This window comes from Coregonus clupeaformis, chromosome 7 (genome assembly GCF_020615455.1).
Source record: "Coregonus clupeaformis isolate EN_2021a chromosome 7, ASM2061545v1, whole genome shotgun sequence".
NCBI lineage: Eukaryota > Metazoa > Chordata > Actinopteri > Salmoniformes > Salmonidae > Coregonus > Coregonus clupeaformis.
In genome coordinates, this window is record NC_059198.1 from 5960612 (window position 1) to 5973802 (window position 13191).

Here is a 13191-nt window from a genome sequence, read left to right on the forward strand (position 1 = left end):
CTCGCAGCGTGGGCTTCGACTTCGTGATCGAGTTCAAGACGTTGGCTGTGGAGAGTGGATGGAACGAGAGTCTTTGCAAGCGGCCTTTTACCAGGGCCTGTCGGAGCAGCTCAAGGATGAGTTGATCTCCTATCCGGAGCCTAGTGACCTGGACAGCTTGGTAGCCTTGTCTATTCGGGTGGATAATCGTGTCCGAGAGCGAAGGAGGGAGAAGCAATGGGGTCCGTCCAGTCGATCAGCTTCTCAGTTCCCAGTCGGGTCGGGTGGTGGACCAGAACACGTCGATCATTCTCCACCACTAAGGATTAGTGGAGAGGACCTCTCTCCCGATTCTGAACCCATGCAAGTGGGGCGGCACGGGTTAACCAAGGAGGAGCGTCAACATAGACGTAAGACCAACTGCTGCCTCTACTGTGGTCGCTCGGGACATTACATCTCCACTTGTTCCCGGCGGTCGTCAAACTGCCCGGCTCGCTAAAGTTGGGAGGACTTTTAGCGAGCCAGTTTCAACCTCTCAGTACCTCTGTCAGACCCCGCTTCCCCGGCTACCCTTGTGAACAGGAATCAGAGCTTAGCGCTTAACGCTTTTATCGATTCAGGTGCCGATGGAAGCTTTCTTGATGCCGAGTTGGTGGAACAGCTGGGGCTTTCCAAGGAGCAATTGCCGAAGCCATTGAAGCGACCACTCTGAACGGCAGTAGTCTGGCACGTATCACGATGAGGACTGAACCGGTTAAGATGCGGTTGTCGGGGAATCATTCTGAGATGATTTCATTTTTCATTCTGCCCGTCTTCCCATGTTCCTCTGGTCCTTGGATACCCCTGGCTGAAGGAACACAATCCCACGTTCGATTGGGTGACGGGCAAGGTAACGAAGTTGGAGCCTTGATTGTCATGCTAACTGTCTCAAGACTGCCTGCCCCCATTCGGTTCCCAGTCAGGTGATTGAGGCTAAACCCCCAGATTTGTCCCTGGTTCCCGAGACATATCACGATTTGGGGGAAGTTTTCAGTAAGCAGAAGGCTCTGTCACTTCCTCCCCACCGACCATATGATTGTGCCATCAACCTGGTTCCTGGAGCTGTCTACCCCAAGGGAAGGTTATACAGTATCTCCCGACCTGAACGTGAGGCGTTGGAGACCTACATCAAGGAGTCCCTAGCTGCTGGTCTCGTTCGTCCCTCGTCATCACCCCCTGGGGGCAGGATTCTTCTTTGTGGGAAAGAAGGATGGCTCTCTTCGACCGTGTATTGATTATCGGGGGTTGAATGACATCACGGTCAAGAACAAGTATCCCCTGCCCTTGATGAGTTCTGCCTTCGACTCCTTACAGGGTGCTACGGTGTTCACCAAGCTAGACCTACGCAATGCGTATCACCTGGTCCGGATCAGAGAGGGGGGACGAGTGGTTGACGGGTTTCAATACACCGATGGGTCACTTCGAGTATCAGGTGATGCCGTTTGGACTGACCAATGCTCCAGCGGTATTCCAGAGTATGGTGAACGACGTCCTGAGAGATATGATCGGTCTCTTCGTGTTTGTTTACCTGGATGACATTCTGATCTTCTCGAAGGAACCTTCCGACCACGTCCAGCATGTCCGGCAGGTTCTGCAGCGATTGTTGGAGAATCGCCTGTTCGTGAAGGCCGAGAAGTGCGAGTTTCACGCCCACACTACATCCTTTCTCGGGTACATCATCTCCAGGGGTGAGATTAGGATGGATCAGGAGAAGGTTAGAGCGGTTCTGGAATGGGCCCAGCCCGGTACGAGATTGCAACTCCAGAGATTTTTGGGGTTTGCGAATTTCTACCGCAGATTCATCCGGGGATTACAGCCGTGTGGCCGCTCCATTAACTGCCTTGACTTCCAGTATCAGGACCTTCAAGTGGAATCCGGAGGCGGATCGAGCGTTTCTGGATTTGAAGAGGCGATTCACCAACGCACCGATTCTCTCTCAACCGGACACGGTCCCGTCAGTTCGTTCGTTGAAGTGGACGCGTCTGATGTGGGAGTTGGCGCCATCCTGTCGCAGCGATGCTCCACGGACAGTAAACTCCATCCCTCGCCTACTACTCTCGTCGCCTTTCGCCTGCAGAGAGGAATTACGAGTGTGGGTAACCGGGAGCTTCTCGCGGTGAAACTTGCCTTGGAGGAGTGGCGCCACTGGTTGGAGGGGCGGAGCAACCGTTTATTGTCTGGACTGACCACAAGAATCTTGCTTACGTGCAATCGGCTAAACGTCTCAACTCCCGTCAGGCCAGGTGGGCGTTGTTTTTCGGACGATTCAAGTTTGCCCTGACGTTCCGACCTGGATCTAAGAACGGCAAGGCGGATGCCTTGTCCCCGGATGTTCTCCAAGACGGAGGAGAGTGGGTCCAAGACCGAGACTATTCTTCCCCGGAACTGCGTCGTGGGAGCAGTTATGTGGAAGATTGAGGAGGAGGTGCTGGCGGCCCTTCGGACTCAGCCCGGTCCCGGTAACGGTCCACCCGGTCGGTTGTTTGTGCCTGAGTCGGTTCGTCCTGCTGTCCTCAAATGGTCCCACGCCAGCAAGATGGCTTGTCACCCTGGCGTGGCTCGGACTATGGCGTTTCTTCGCAGACGTTTTTGGTGGCCTGCCATGGCCGAGGATACTCGGGGTTTTGTTGCTGCCTGTCCAGTGTGTGCGCAGAATAAGAGTACCAATCGGCCCAGCGCTGGACTACTTCACCCCCTTCCTATTCCCCGCGTCCATGGTCGCATCTGGCCCTGGACTTCGTCACGGGGTTGCCCGCTTCTGAGGGGAACACGGTCGTTCTGACTATCGTGGACAGATTCAGCAAGTTCGCCCACTTTGTGCCTATTGCCAAGCTTCCCCTCTGCCTCGGAGACGTCCGAGATCCTGGTTAGGGAGGTTTTCAGGGTCCACGGTTTGCCCAGTGATATCGTTTTCCGACCGTGGCCCTCAGTTTACCTCTGCTGTCTGGAAGTCCTTCTGTTTGGCCATTGGAGCTACAGTCAGTCTCACATCTGGTTTTCACCCCCAATCCAATGGTCAGGCGGAGAGAGCCAACCAGAAGATGGAATCCACGCTACGCTGTCTGGTCTCTTCCAACCCCACCTCCTGGGCCTCTCAGTTGCCTTGGGTTGAGTATGCCCACAATACTCTCCCCTACATCTGCCACTGGGATGTCTCCCTTCCAGTGCCTGTATGGCTACCAACCTCCCCTGTTCCCTTCTCAGGAGAGGGAGCTATCAGTGCCTTCTGTTCAGGCTCATATTCGCCGTTGCCACCGGACCTGGCATCGGGCCAGAAAGGCACTCCTTAGAGGTTCGGATCGGTATCAGCTCCAGGCGATCGTCGCCGGATCCCCCGCTCCCACCTATACCATCGGAGATAGGGTTTGGTTGGCCACACGGGATCTTCCGTTACGGACTGAGTCTAGGGAAGTTGTTACCGAAGTTCATTGGTCCGTTTGTGGTGGAGAAGGTGATCAATCCGGTGGCAGTTCGACTCAAACTACCGAGGACGCTCAGAGTCCATCCCACCTTTCATGTCTCCTGCCTCAAGCCTGTCTTCCTCAGTCCTCTGTTGCCTCCTCCGCCTCCTCCTCCTCCTCCTCGGATGATCGGAGGTGGTCCTGCCTACACGGTGCGTCGCATCATGGATTCCAGACGGCGGGGCCGGGGTTTCCAGTATCTCGTGGACTGGGAGGGGTATGGTCCTGAAGAGAGGAGTTGGATTCCGCGCGACAGGTCCTAGATGCTGACCTCATCAGGGATTTCTACCGCTCCATCCTGGCGCTCCGGGAGGTCCGCCCGGTGGCGTTCGTCGGAGGGGTACTGTAACGATCCCGGCAGTCTGAGTCGGGTCCTGTCTGGTGACCAGTGTTTTGGGTTCGTAGTCTCCAGTTTCCCGAGGGTTCGGGAACGCTCCGGGGAGCTCTCTGGTTTTCCGCACCTGCATCCCGTCAGCAATCTGCACACCTGGTCCTCATCATCACCCTTTTTAGGCTCTGGCCAAACATCCAGTTCCTGCCGGATCGTTAGCCATGAACAGTAGGTGTTCTGTGTATCAGTTTAGAGTTTCAAGCGTGAGTTTTGTTGTTTTGTACTTTGTTGAGTTTTTGTGTTCTTACCTCCGTTTTTGTTCCACCTGCAGTCACACGTCCGGAACCTTCACCCCACCTCTGCCTGATGGTCGGCGGCTGCCGAGCCATCACTGGACCTAGTGCTGCACCCCCAACTACTCATCCACGCCGCCCGCTCTGTCCCTGGATTATTCTGCACCTTTGGTTGTACCTAAATAAACCCTCACCTTCGTTCAACTCTCCTTGTCCTGGTCTGCTTCTGGGTTCTGGCTGAGGGAACTGTGACAAATACTGCCCTGCGGCCCAGTCTCTGAAGAGAGGGGATCATGTTCTGCTTCAGTATGTCATAGTACATGTTGGCATTCATGGTTCCCTCAATGAACTGTAGCTCCCCAGTGCCGACAGCACTCATGCAGCCCCAGACCATGACACTCCCACCACCATGCTTGACTGTAGGCAAGACACACTTGTCTTTGTACTCCTCACCTGGTTGCCGCCACACTCGATTGACACCATCTGAACCAAATTAGTTTATCTTGGTCTCATCAGACGACAGGACATGGTTCCAGTAATCCATGTCCTTAGTCTGCTTGTCTTCAGAAAACTGTTTGCGGGCTTTCTTGTGCATCATCTTTAGAAGAGGCTTCCTTCTGGGACGACAGCCATGCAGACCAATTTGATGCAGTGTGCGGCGTATGGTCTGAGCACTGACAGGCTGACCCCCCACCCCTTCAACCTCTGCAGCAATGATGGCAGCACTCATACGTCTATTTCCCAAAGACAACCTCTGGATATGACGCTGAGCACGTGCACTCAACTTCTTTGGTCGACCATGGCGAGGCCTGTTCTGAGTGGAACCTGTACTGTCCTGTTGTATGGTCTTGACCACCATGCTGCAGCTCAGTTTCAGGGTCTTGGCAATCTTCTTATAGCCCAGGCCATCTTTATTTTTTTCAGATCCTCAGAGAGTTCTTTGCCATGAGGTGCCATGTTGAACTTCCAGTGACCAGTATGAGGGAGTGTGAGAACGATGACACCAAATTTAACACACCTGCTCCCCATTCACACCTAAGACCTTGTAACACTAATGAGTCACATGACACCAGGGAGGGAAAATGGCTAATTGGGCCCAATTTGGACATTTTCACTTAGGGGTGTACTCACTTTTGTTGCCAGCAGTTTAGACATGAATGGCTGTGTGTTGAGTTATTTTGAGGGGACAGCACATTTACACTGTTATACAAGCTGTACACTCACTACTTTACATTGTAGCAAAGTGTCATTTCTTCAGTGTTGTCACATTAAAAGATATACTCAAATATTTACAAAAATGTGAGGGGTGTACTCACTTTTGTGAGATACTGTACATTCTGATTGTCTATAGGTAGCAAACCTAAACGTGCTTGTACGTTTCTACACATTATCAACTCAAACTAATGTCCATACTCTTTAGGCATACTTTAGAGAATGAAATCTCATCATTAAAAACTTTAAAACAGACATCACTGGGGAACAACTATTTTCTCTACACTGTAAATCATGTGATCAAAATATTTGCTTTAATTGAACTTCCATGGTGGTTGTAAATGACACAGGATTGGAAAAGACATTGTCCACATGGAGACATTGGAGGTTTTGAAACAAAACCCATGCCCTGTTAAGTAGAACCAATGAATTTTGAACCTGTAGAGACTTGTTAACTAAACTTAAAGCACAGTATATCCTGTCTTAGGTGCCAGATTTATTATGGAAAGAGCACTCCATCTACAGTGAACTGTTACTTTTCAAAGAGTTATTATGCTTTAAGACATGCAAATATACAGAAAGGATGAAAATGCAGATGTTTTCAGCTACAGTTGTGGTCTGTAGCACCACCAAGGACCATTCTCCGATGAAGTAGACCCTCTGAGAAAACTGAACCAGGAGAACTTTACCTCGTAAGAATCTGATTTTCTGGGCCTGAGATATTGAAACTGTAATGTCATATATAAGAGGTAAAATGTAAAAGTAGCCAAATAGTCACAGATTCTGACCAAATTGACTGAACATATCAAAATAAACGGACTATTTAGTCGTACATACTTAGAGTATGGAATAAACATGTTTATAGTTACTTTTGTCATAATTATTATGCTTTAAGTCACAGAAACAGCATATTTTCCATCATTTTGGTCAAACTGTATGAGAAGTAACTATTAATGCATCCATTCCATAGCTAAGGGTTTATGTTTGATAATCCATTCCATTCCACACAGGCCCTGCTCTCCTTTTATCAGTTGTGTCTGTTTCTCTCACACACCCCACCTCTCTCTCTTCCCGTCTGTGACCATCACAGCTGTGTAGCACCATGCTTGGTGAAATCCAATCTGTCCCCTGAGCATTTCAGGGACCCAGATTAGCATCTCTGATGATTCAGATAGACAGTTAAAGTAGTTAAGTAGCCCAGGGACTGCAGAGACTGTCCCTATACACTTTCATGATCTAATTCTCACTACCTTGTTTCAGCTGAGGGGAAACAGCCTTTTGCATAAGCCAGCAGGTGGCTTGTGATTATAATTATAATTGTTTATAGGGGAGAGAGTTTAAGAATCTGTTTTTGTCTATCAAATTGAGTGTTGGACGCAATAGTTCAAACCTACGCAAGCATGACTTCTACCCCAGGATGCACATGCACTCTGATAAAGCCCTTTCCCTGGTATAGCATCTTGATTAACCCTAAAAATTGACCAATGTATCATTGTAAAAGTGCAGTAACACAATTAAAAACAAAATAGATTCACTGTTACTATCGAACTCATTCCAAATGGTAGGTTTAACAGAGCAAATTAAATGTGACCATACTTTCATATGATAGGTAAGCTAATCAAAACAATCTCTTAGAAAAAAATATAAATCATTGGAACCAAGATTAAAAAATAACTGATATTGGCTTACCTATCATATGAAACTGATATGTTGGAACATAACATTTACATTTACATTTTAGTCATTTAGCAGACACTCTTATCCAGAGCGACTTACAGTTAGTGAATACAATTTTATTTTTTATTTTTTTTATTTTTTTTATACTGGCCCCCCCTGGGAATCGAACCCACAACCCTGGCGTTGCAAACGCCATGCTCTATCAACTGAGCTACATCCCTGCCGGCCATTCCCTCCCCTACCCTGGACGACGCTGGGCCAATTGTGCGCCGCCCATGAGTCTCCCGGTCGCGGCCGGCTGCGACAGAGCCTGGATTCGAACCAGGATCTCTAGTGGCACAGTTAGCACTGCGATGCAGTGCCTTAGACCACTGCCTTAGACCAAATTTACTCTAAATCAAGTATACATTAATGTATAGAATGTATTAGCCCTTTGTAGCTCAGTTGGAAGAGCATGGCGCTTGCAAAGCCAGGGTTGTGGGTTCGATTCCCACGGGGGGCCGGTATGAAAAAAAGTTAGAAAATGTATGCACTCACTGACTGTAAGTCGCTCTGGATAAGAGTGTCTGCTAAATATGTAAAATGTATTATACAAGAGACAATATTCACAAATTCTACAGCACAAGGGCAGAGTCATGTCTGAAGTGTAAAACTACTAATGACACAATAATTCATGCCTTTTAGGAATGTCAAAATGTTATGGGCAGAGTTGGAAAGATGGCTGTCAGAAGTATTACACTCTAAATGTAATTTGTCTGTCTACATATTTCAAGACATGGAAAATGAGGGTGCAATGAGATACCCGATGGGTTGGACAATTCGTTACTCATCAATCACCTTAAAACAACTGTATACTTAAAAACTGGAAATCAATCAATTGTCCGTCGTTCACGCAATGGAAAGGTCAAATGCTTTACCATCAAAAAATTGAAAGTGTGTGGGCGACGGGGAGAAACAGAATCGTGAAGTTTGAGGCCCTGTGGCAGAAAGTGATCCAGGAGCTGGAGATAGCGGTGAGGGCTAGTGGGTCTGAGCAGGTGTGATGTAGTTGATGTTTGCATGATGTCGTTGTTTGCATGTGTATGTTTTGTATTTTTGATAAGAGATAACATGCATAGGCCATCTGCAGGTCTGTGGAGATCTTCACAATTGCACCAGTATTGATCACTTGTATGGAGGACTAAAAGTGCCACAATTAAATAAATAAATACACCATTAAATAATTACTTAAATGTGTCATTAATTAATTAAAATTAGAATTAAATACATAAATGTGTTCTTAAATGTGTCATTAATTAATTCAAATACCGATTCATTTTATGTAAAATACATATATAATTATTTCACTATTTACATTTACATTTCATGATCCTGCATTGCAGTGATTCATGAATTACTTAAAACTGTCAAACTGACCCATCAAAGTCAGTGGGCGGGGCTAACGCGAATCTAGTCTGATCCATTGCTTTGGTCTGAAGTAGAGTAGGCCAACCTGGATAGAGACAATGGAGGATCTCCGTGAACTTTCCAGGGAGTTGGTTAGAGACATTTTAAACTTAGCAGAGGATGTAGAAGCAGGACCTGCTGACCCAGAGCATGTAGCTAGTAAAGCAGAGGAACTTATTGAAGTTGTTGGAGTCATTTCCGCACTTTTCCGACGAAGATATCGACCACAGAGTGATTGCAAATCTAGAAGAAGTTGTCCACCGCTTCTCTGGTACCAGGGCACTTCAGGCCCAACACACACAGGGACCGGGCGTTTGGCGTTTGACATACCGAGTGCAGTTCTGGAGCATCAACTTCTTTGTGGAGTTCCCGCAGTTCAAATTGCAGCGATGTTCGGTGTGTCAAAGAGGACCATCAGGAGGCGCATGCAACAATACAGTTTAAGGTATTTACACTAAATTCATGAGTTTTCTGTTTATGAATTGCTGTTCTCTCATACACTCGGAAAGAATATGACGTTTAAGGTAACATTACTTGATGTTGTGTTTTTTCTTGTTTGTACAGAAAGACAGATCTCTATTCAGCTGTGAATGATGAGGAGTTAGACCGTATTGTAAGTGGAAATTCACAGAAGTCATCCAAACACCGGCTACAAGCTAATGCGTGGTCACCTGAATGCAAGAGGTGTGCATGTTCCAAGTGAGTATATAATAATATGGGCATTATTTAAATGTATTTTTAATTTGGAGCTCTGCCCTTTGAAAGGTGAAGGAAGCCCGCTTATGGAAAGACATCGCCTCTGAGATGTAGAATGTGTAGAAGAAATGTGAAGAGAAACACACATTTCAGGACGGCTGACTTGTATCATCAGGATAGACATGTCCTGTGATTTTTAGCCTCCTGTTTAATAGAGGTGGAACAATATCTGACAGTAATATTCTCAGCTGTCCGGATGTGCCCCTGCTGTAAAGGGTATAATATAATCATAGAAAAGCAAAATATCATAGGAGGCAAAAAATCTCAGGTCATCTCTGTTCGAGCATGTGGTATCTATCTATCTATCTATCTATCTATCTATCTATCTATCTATATATGTGTGTATATATATGTATATGTGTATATATATGTATATGTGTATATATATGTATATATATGTGTGTATGTATATATCCACAATCAGCGGTAAAGAAATATGTTTGGCAACTAGGCTCACACAACTAACATACTAGTTGAATGTACTTTAGCATATGTCATAAATTAACAATTTCTCAATTTTATCCTAAACACAGAATAGAGAGGATGTGGAGAGATGTTTATGAACATGCCCTGGACCTCTTCTATCAGATCTTTACTTCATTGGAAGATCAGGAGACACTGAATCCAGACAATGAAGTCCATCTTTTCGCTCTGCACCGGATTTTCCTTCCACTGGTTCAGCAAATCCTCGACTCTTTTCGAGATGCTTGGAACTTCACGGTCTTAGAACTGAAAGGAATCAGTCACCACAGCAACTCTGGAGAAGTTACAGAGAGCAAGGCCCTGAGGAGGATCCTACTGAGGTTAACAATGAACTTTAAACACTTTCTTAAAATTGTTTCCCCAAAGGAATTATGGGAGAAAAAAATGGTGCTAAATGTGATACTTTAAATGAAACATTTACTATAGATTATTGTCTCTTTAAAATCTCCCGAGCTTTTAAAGATCAACCTGTGAGCTGTAGTTTCTACAGTGCATACTATGCAAAGCTGTATTATTTTAAAAACTGAATAAGTAACATTTCATTTCTCACTGCCTTGGTGACCAAAAATAACAATCTTGTGTAAGGACATGTCAAACTAGTTTTAAGTACAAGACTGATTATGCTTGTCATCCATTCAGGTTCCTGAAGAATATGGGATCGATTGGAACGGACCTCACTGCCTTCATCGAGGCACTGTGTCAGTCCCCGAGGTTCAGCTGGCCCGTGAGCTCTCAGATGAAGAGGTTGCAATTTTGCCAGCTCCAGGAGTTGCTGTTACTGATGCACTTAGACTATATGTAGAGACTGTGGAAGTGTTATCAAGAATCTTAGACTGATGTCCAACCCATGTTTTTATTTGTTGTGTTAGAACAAGCAAGGAAAAACTGAAAGTTTACTTTCCTTTTTAAAAGAAAGGAAAAAAGCTGTTTCTTTGAAGCTTCCTGTCTCATTATGGTCCACAGAATGACTAACATGAATGCTGTACTGTTAGCACTGAAGGTGCAGAACAGTTTGATTTTAGTAAATGGAAGAAAAAAAAGTCAACTACTGCACAGTGTGTTAATGTTTTCAAAGACACTGAACTTGTGTCAATTCATCTGAACTGTGTATGCATTGACATTAGGGCTGGGCAATATGGAGAAAATCAAATATCACATTTTTGACCTAACACCTTGATGTCGATATTGCAACGATATTGTAAGGCCTCCCCCCTTGTTGGAGCTTCGGAAACACTTCCATCAGTTTATTTGTTATAACCATGGGATCGTGGTCATTCCCTGGAGAAAAAACAAAACAAAATCATAACTCACCTCACCTTAAATTAAGCAAATAAGCCTGTGATAACTATTATTGACACTATGAACACCAATTAAGTTTGAGTCACTATAAAAAGAAATGCAAATAATTTCAACAAGCCACAGACAGTACAAACTTTTTTTACTTTTGGTAAATGCCTAGTTTCGCACTGACCTGAAAATGTTACTTTTTGCTCTCCAAGTCCTGAAGTAAGAAGTTCAGCTTTAAACAGTACGATTTGAATTTTATCCGCATTGTGGTCAGCCAAACAACAGACAGTGTGTGTGTAGCTTCTTCGGCTAACTTGGACTTGTGCTGGTCGTCTCGTCATATTCCTTCTGGCTCCAATGTTATATGGCGCAAAGAGCCTTGCTACCTCCGCTGCAACACAGAAAAACGTAACAGCTCAATGGTCACCAGTCAGCTAAAACAGCCTCTACTTCTATCTTGGGATGCTCAAGCCAGCTAACACCATTTAGCCGATTAGCGAACTAGCTAGGTTTATGCTTCCCCCCCCATTAACAATAAACGTGTCACGCACGAAGCATCATAATACCGGATGCAAATACATGTTCGAGTCGATCTAATTTAACCTACACGTGTGTCCCGAATCATTAAATAGTAGCACACCTGGCTAACATGAAATTACTTAGCTTACCTTGGACAGGTGTACGTGATTGAGCGGCCGGTATCTGCTGTGACTGAGCTGCCGGAGTCACCGGTGCCGCGGGAGCCGTTGGACTTCTGCTCAGAGCTTCCTCAATCAAATTCGCTGCTTCTCTCAGCAGCTCCGGGCAACTTTGAGACATTTTGTCCTGCACCTCACACAGCGTCTCAACATTGGGGCTAGCAGGACCGAGTCTTCTCTTGATTTTTAGCCGTTGCAATGAAAGTTCTGTTTAACCGTGTAACTAAACCAACGAGGTGAATAGCGCCACCCAGTGTATTGGAATGTGTTCAGTAGCTCTGCATCAATCCATTATCCGAATTGATTTGTCTTGGCTTGATGCAGAGGGTAACCAATCAGGCGTTAGGTTCCGCCTACCAACTTTTGATGGGTCAGTTTGACAGTTTTAAGTAATTCAGGAAGCACTCCAACGCAGGACCATGAAATGTAAATGTAAATAGTGAAATAATTATATATGTATTTTACATAAAATGAATCGGTATTTGAATTAATTAATGACACATTTAATAACACATTTATGTATTTAATTTTAATTTTAATTAATTAATGACACATTTAAGTAATTATTTAATGGTGTATTTATTTATTTAATTGTGGCACTTTTAGTCCTCCATACACTTGCACCATGTATTTTAATGTAATCTCAACTGCAATCCAGGCCAATTGGTTCTGATATTAGATGAAGCACAGTAATATCACATTAATATGTTGTATAAATAAACAAAATATCTGACATTGTATTCCCATTTGAACTTCGCTGTGCTTTTTGAATGGTTGAAAGCGCAGTGATATCCATTTGGGTGACAACCAAACCAAAAATCTGACATTTTCCATTGGAATTCGGTTGTGCTTTTAGATGGTTGAAAGCATAGTGATTACACATTGGAAATTCAACTAACTTTTGGCTTTCTTTTTTCAGAGGGTGAATATAGGTTGTAATCTCATTGATCAACGTCTCAACCAAATATTACCCAATTCTGCACGTTGACGTAGTGCGCCCAGTCGGTTCAGTTTAGCCATCTAAGGCAAGTTGTTTGGTGACAGTTGCTGACCATGTGACGTTGAAACAATAGGAACGCATTTCAGGGTACAGTACATCAGGATGTGCATTTTTTTGTCTTGTTTCATGTGTTTAATAAAACATTTTAAAATGTTAAAGGTATTTTCTGACTATTGATCAGATAGAGAGAGAGAGGATGACAGTGATAAAAGACAGAGAGAGGTTGTGTCAAAGGGCAGTAGGACAGATTCAAACCTATGCTGACAAAATTTGATAAGATACCGCAATTCTTTCCGGCGCCACTTGTATGAATGTGTTTGTGATATTGTTGTGATAATATCAAAGTGCAATATGATTTAATATAAATGATTTAATGACTGTTCTTTATGTTAATTTTTGAAAAAAACTATGACTTTATTGTCTGAACAAAACAGAAAATGTTTGCTGATTGACAGTGAACGCTGATGTCTGGCATTGTCTTAGAATTGAATATTTACCTTGAAACCTCTTTTATATGCATGTGACATGC

At 44.7% G+C, this 13191-nt stretch overlaps 1 long non-coding RNA gene across 1 annotated transcript; it reads right to left on the bottom strand.

The window, feature by feature from the left end:
• Positions 1 to 10882: 10882 nt before the first annotated feature.
• Positions 10883 to 11890, bottom strand: LOC121551348. The gene is made up of 3 exons (XR_005997060.2): positions 11633 to 11890; positions 11149 to 11355; positions 10883 to 10955 (listed from the first exon to the last, which is right to left on the bottom strand). It is a non-coding gene; the product is annotated as an uncharacterized LOC121551348 (long non-coding RNA).
• Between the last annotated feature and the right edge of the window lie 1301 nt (positions 11891 to 13191).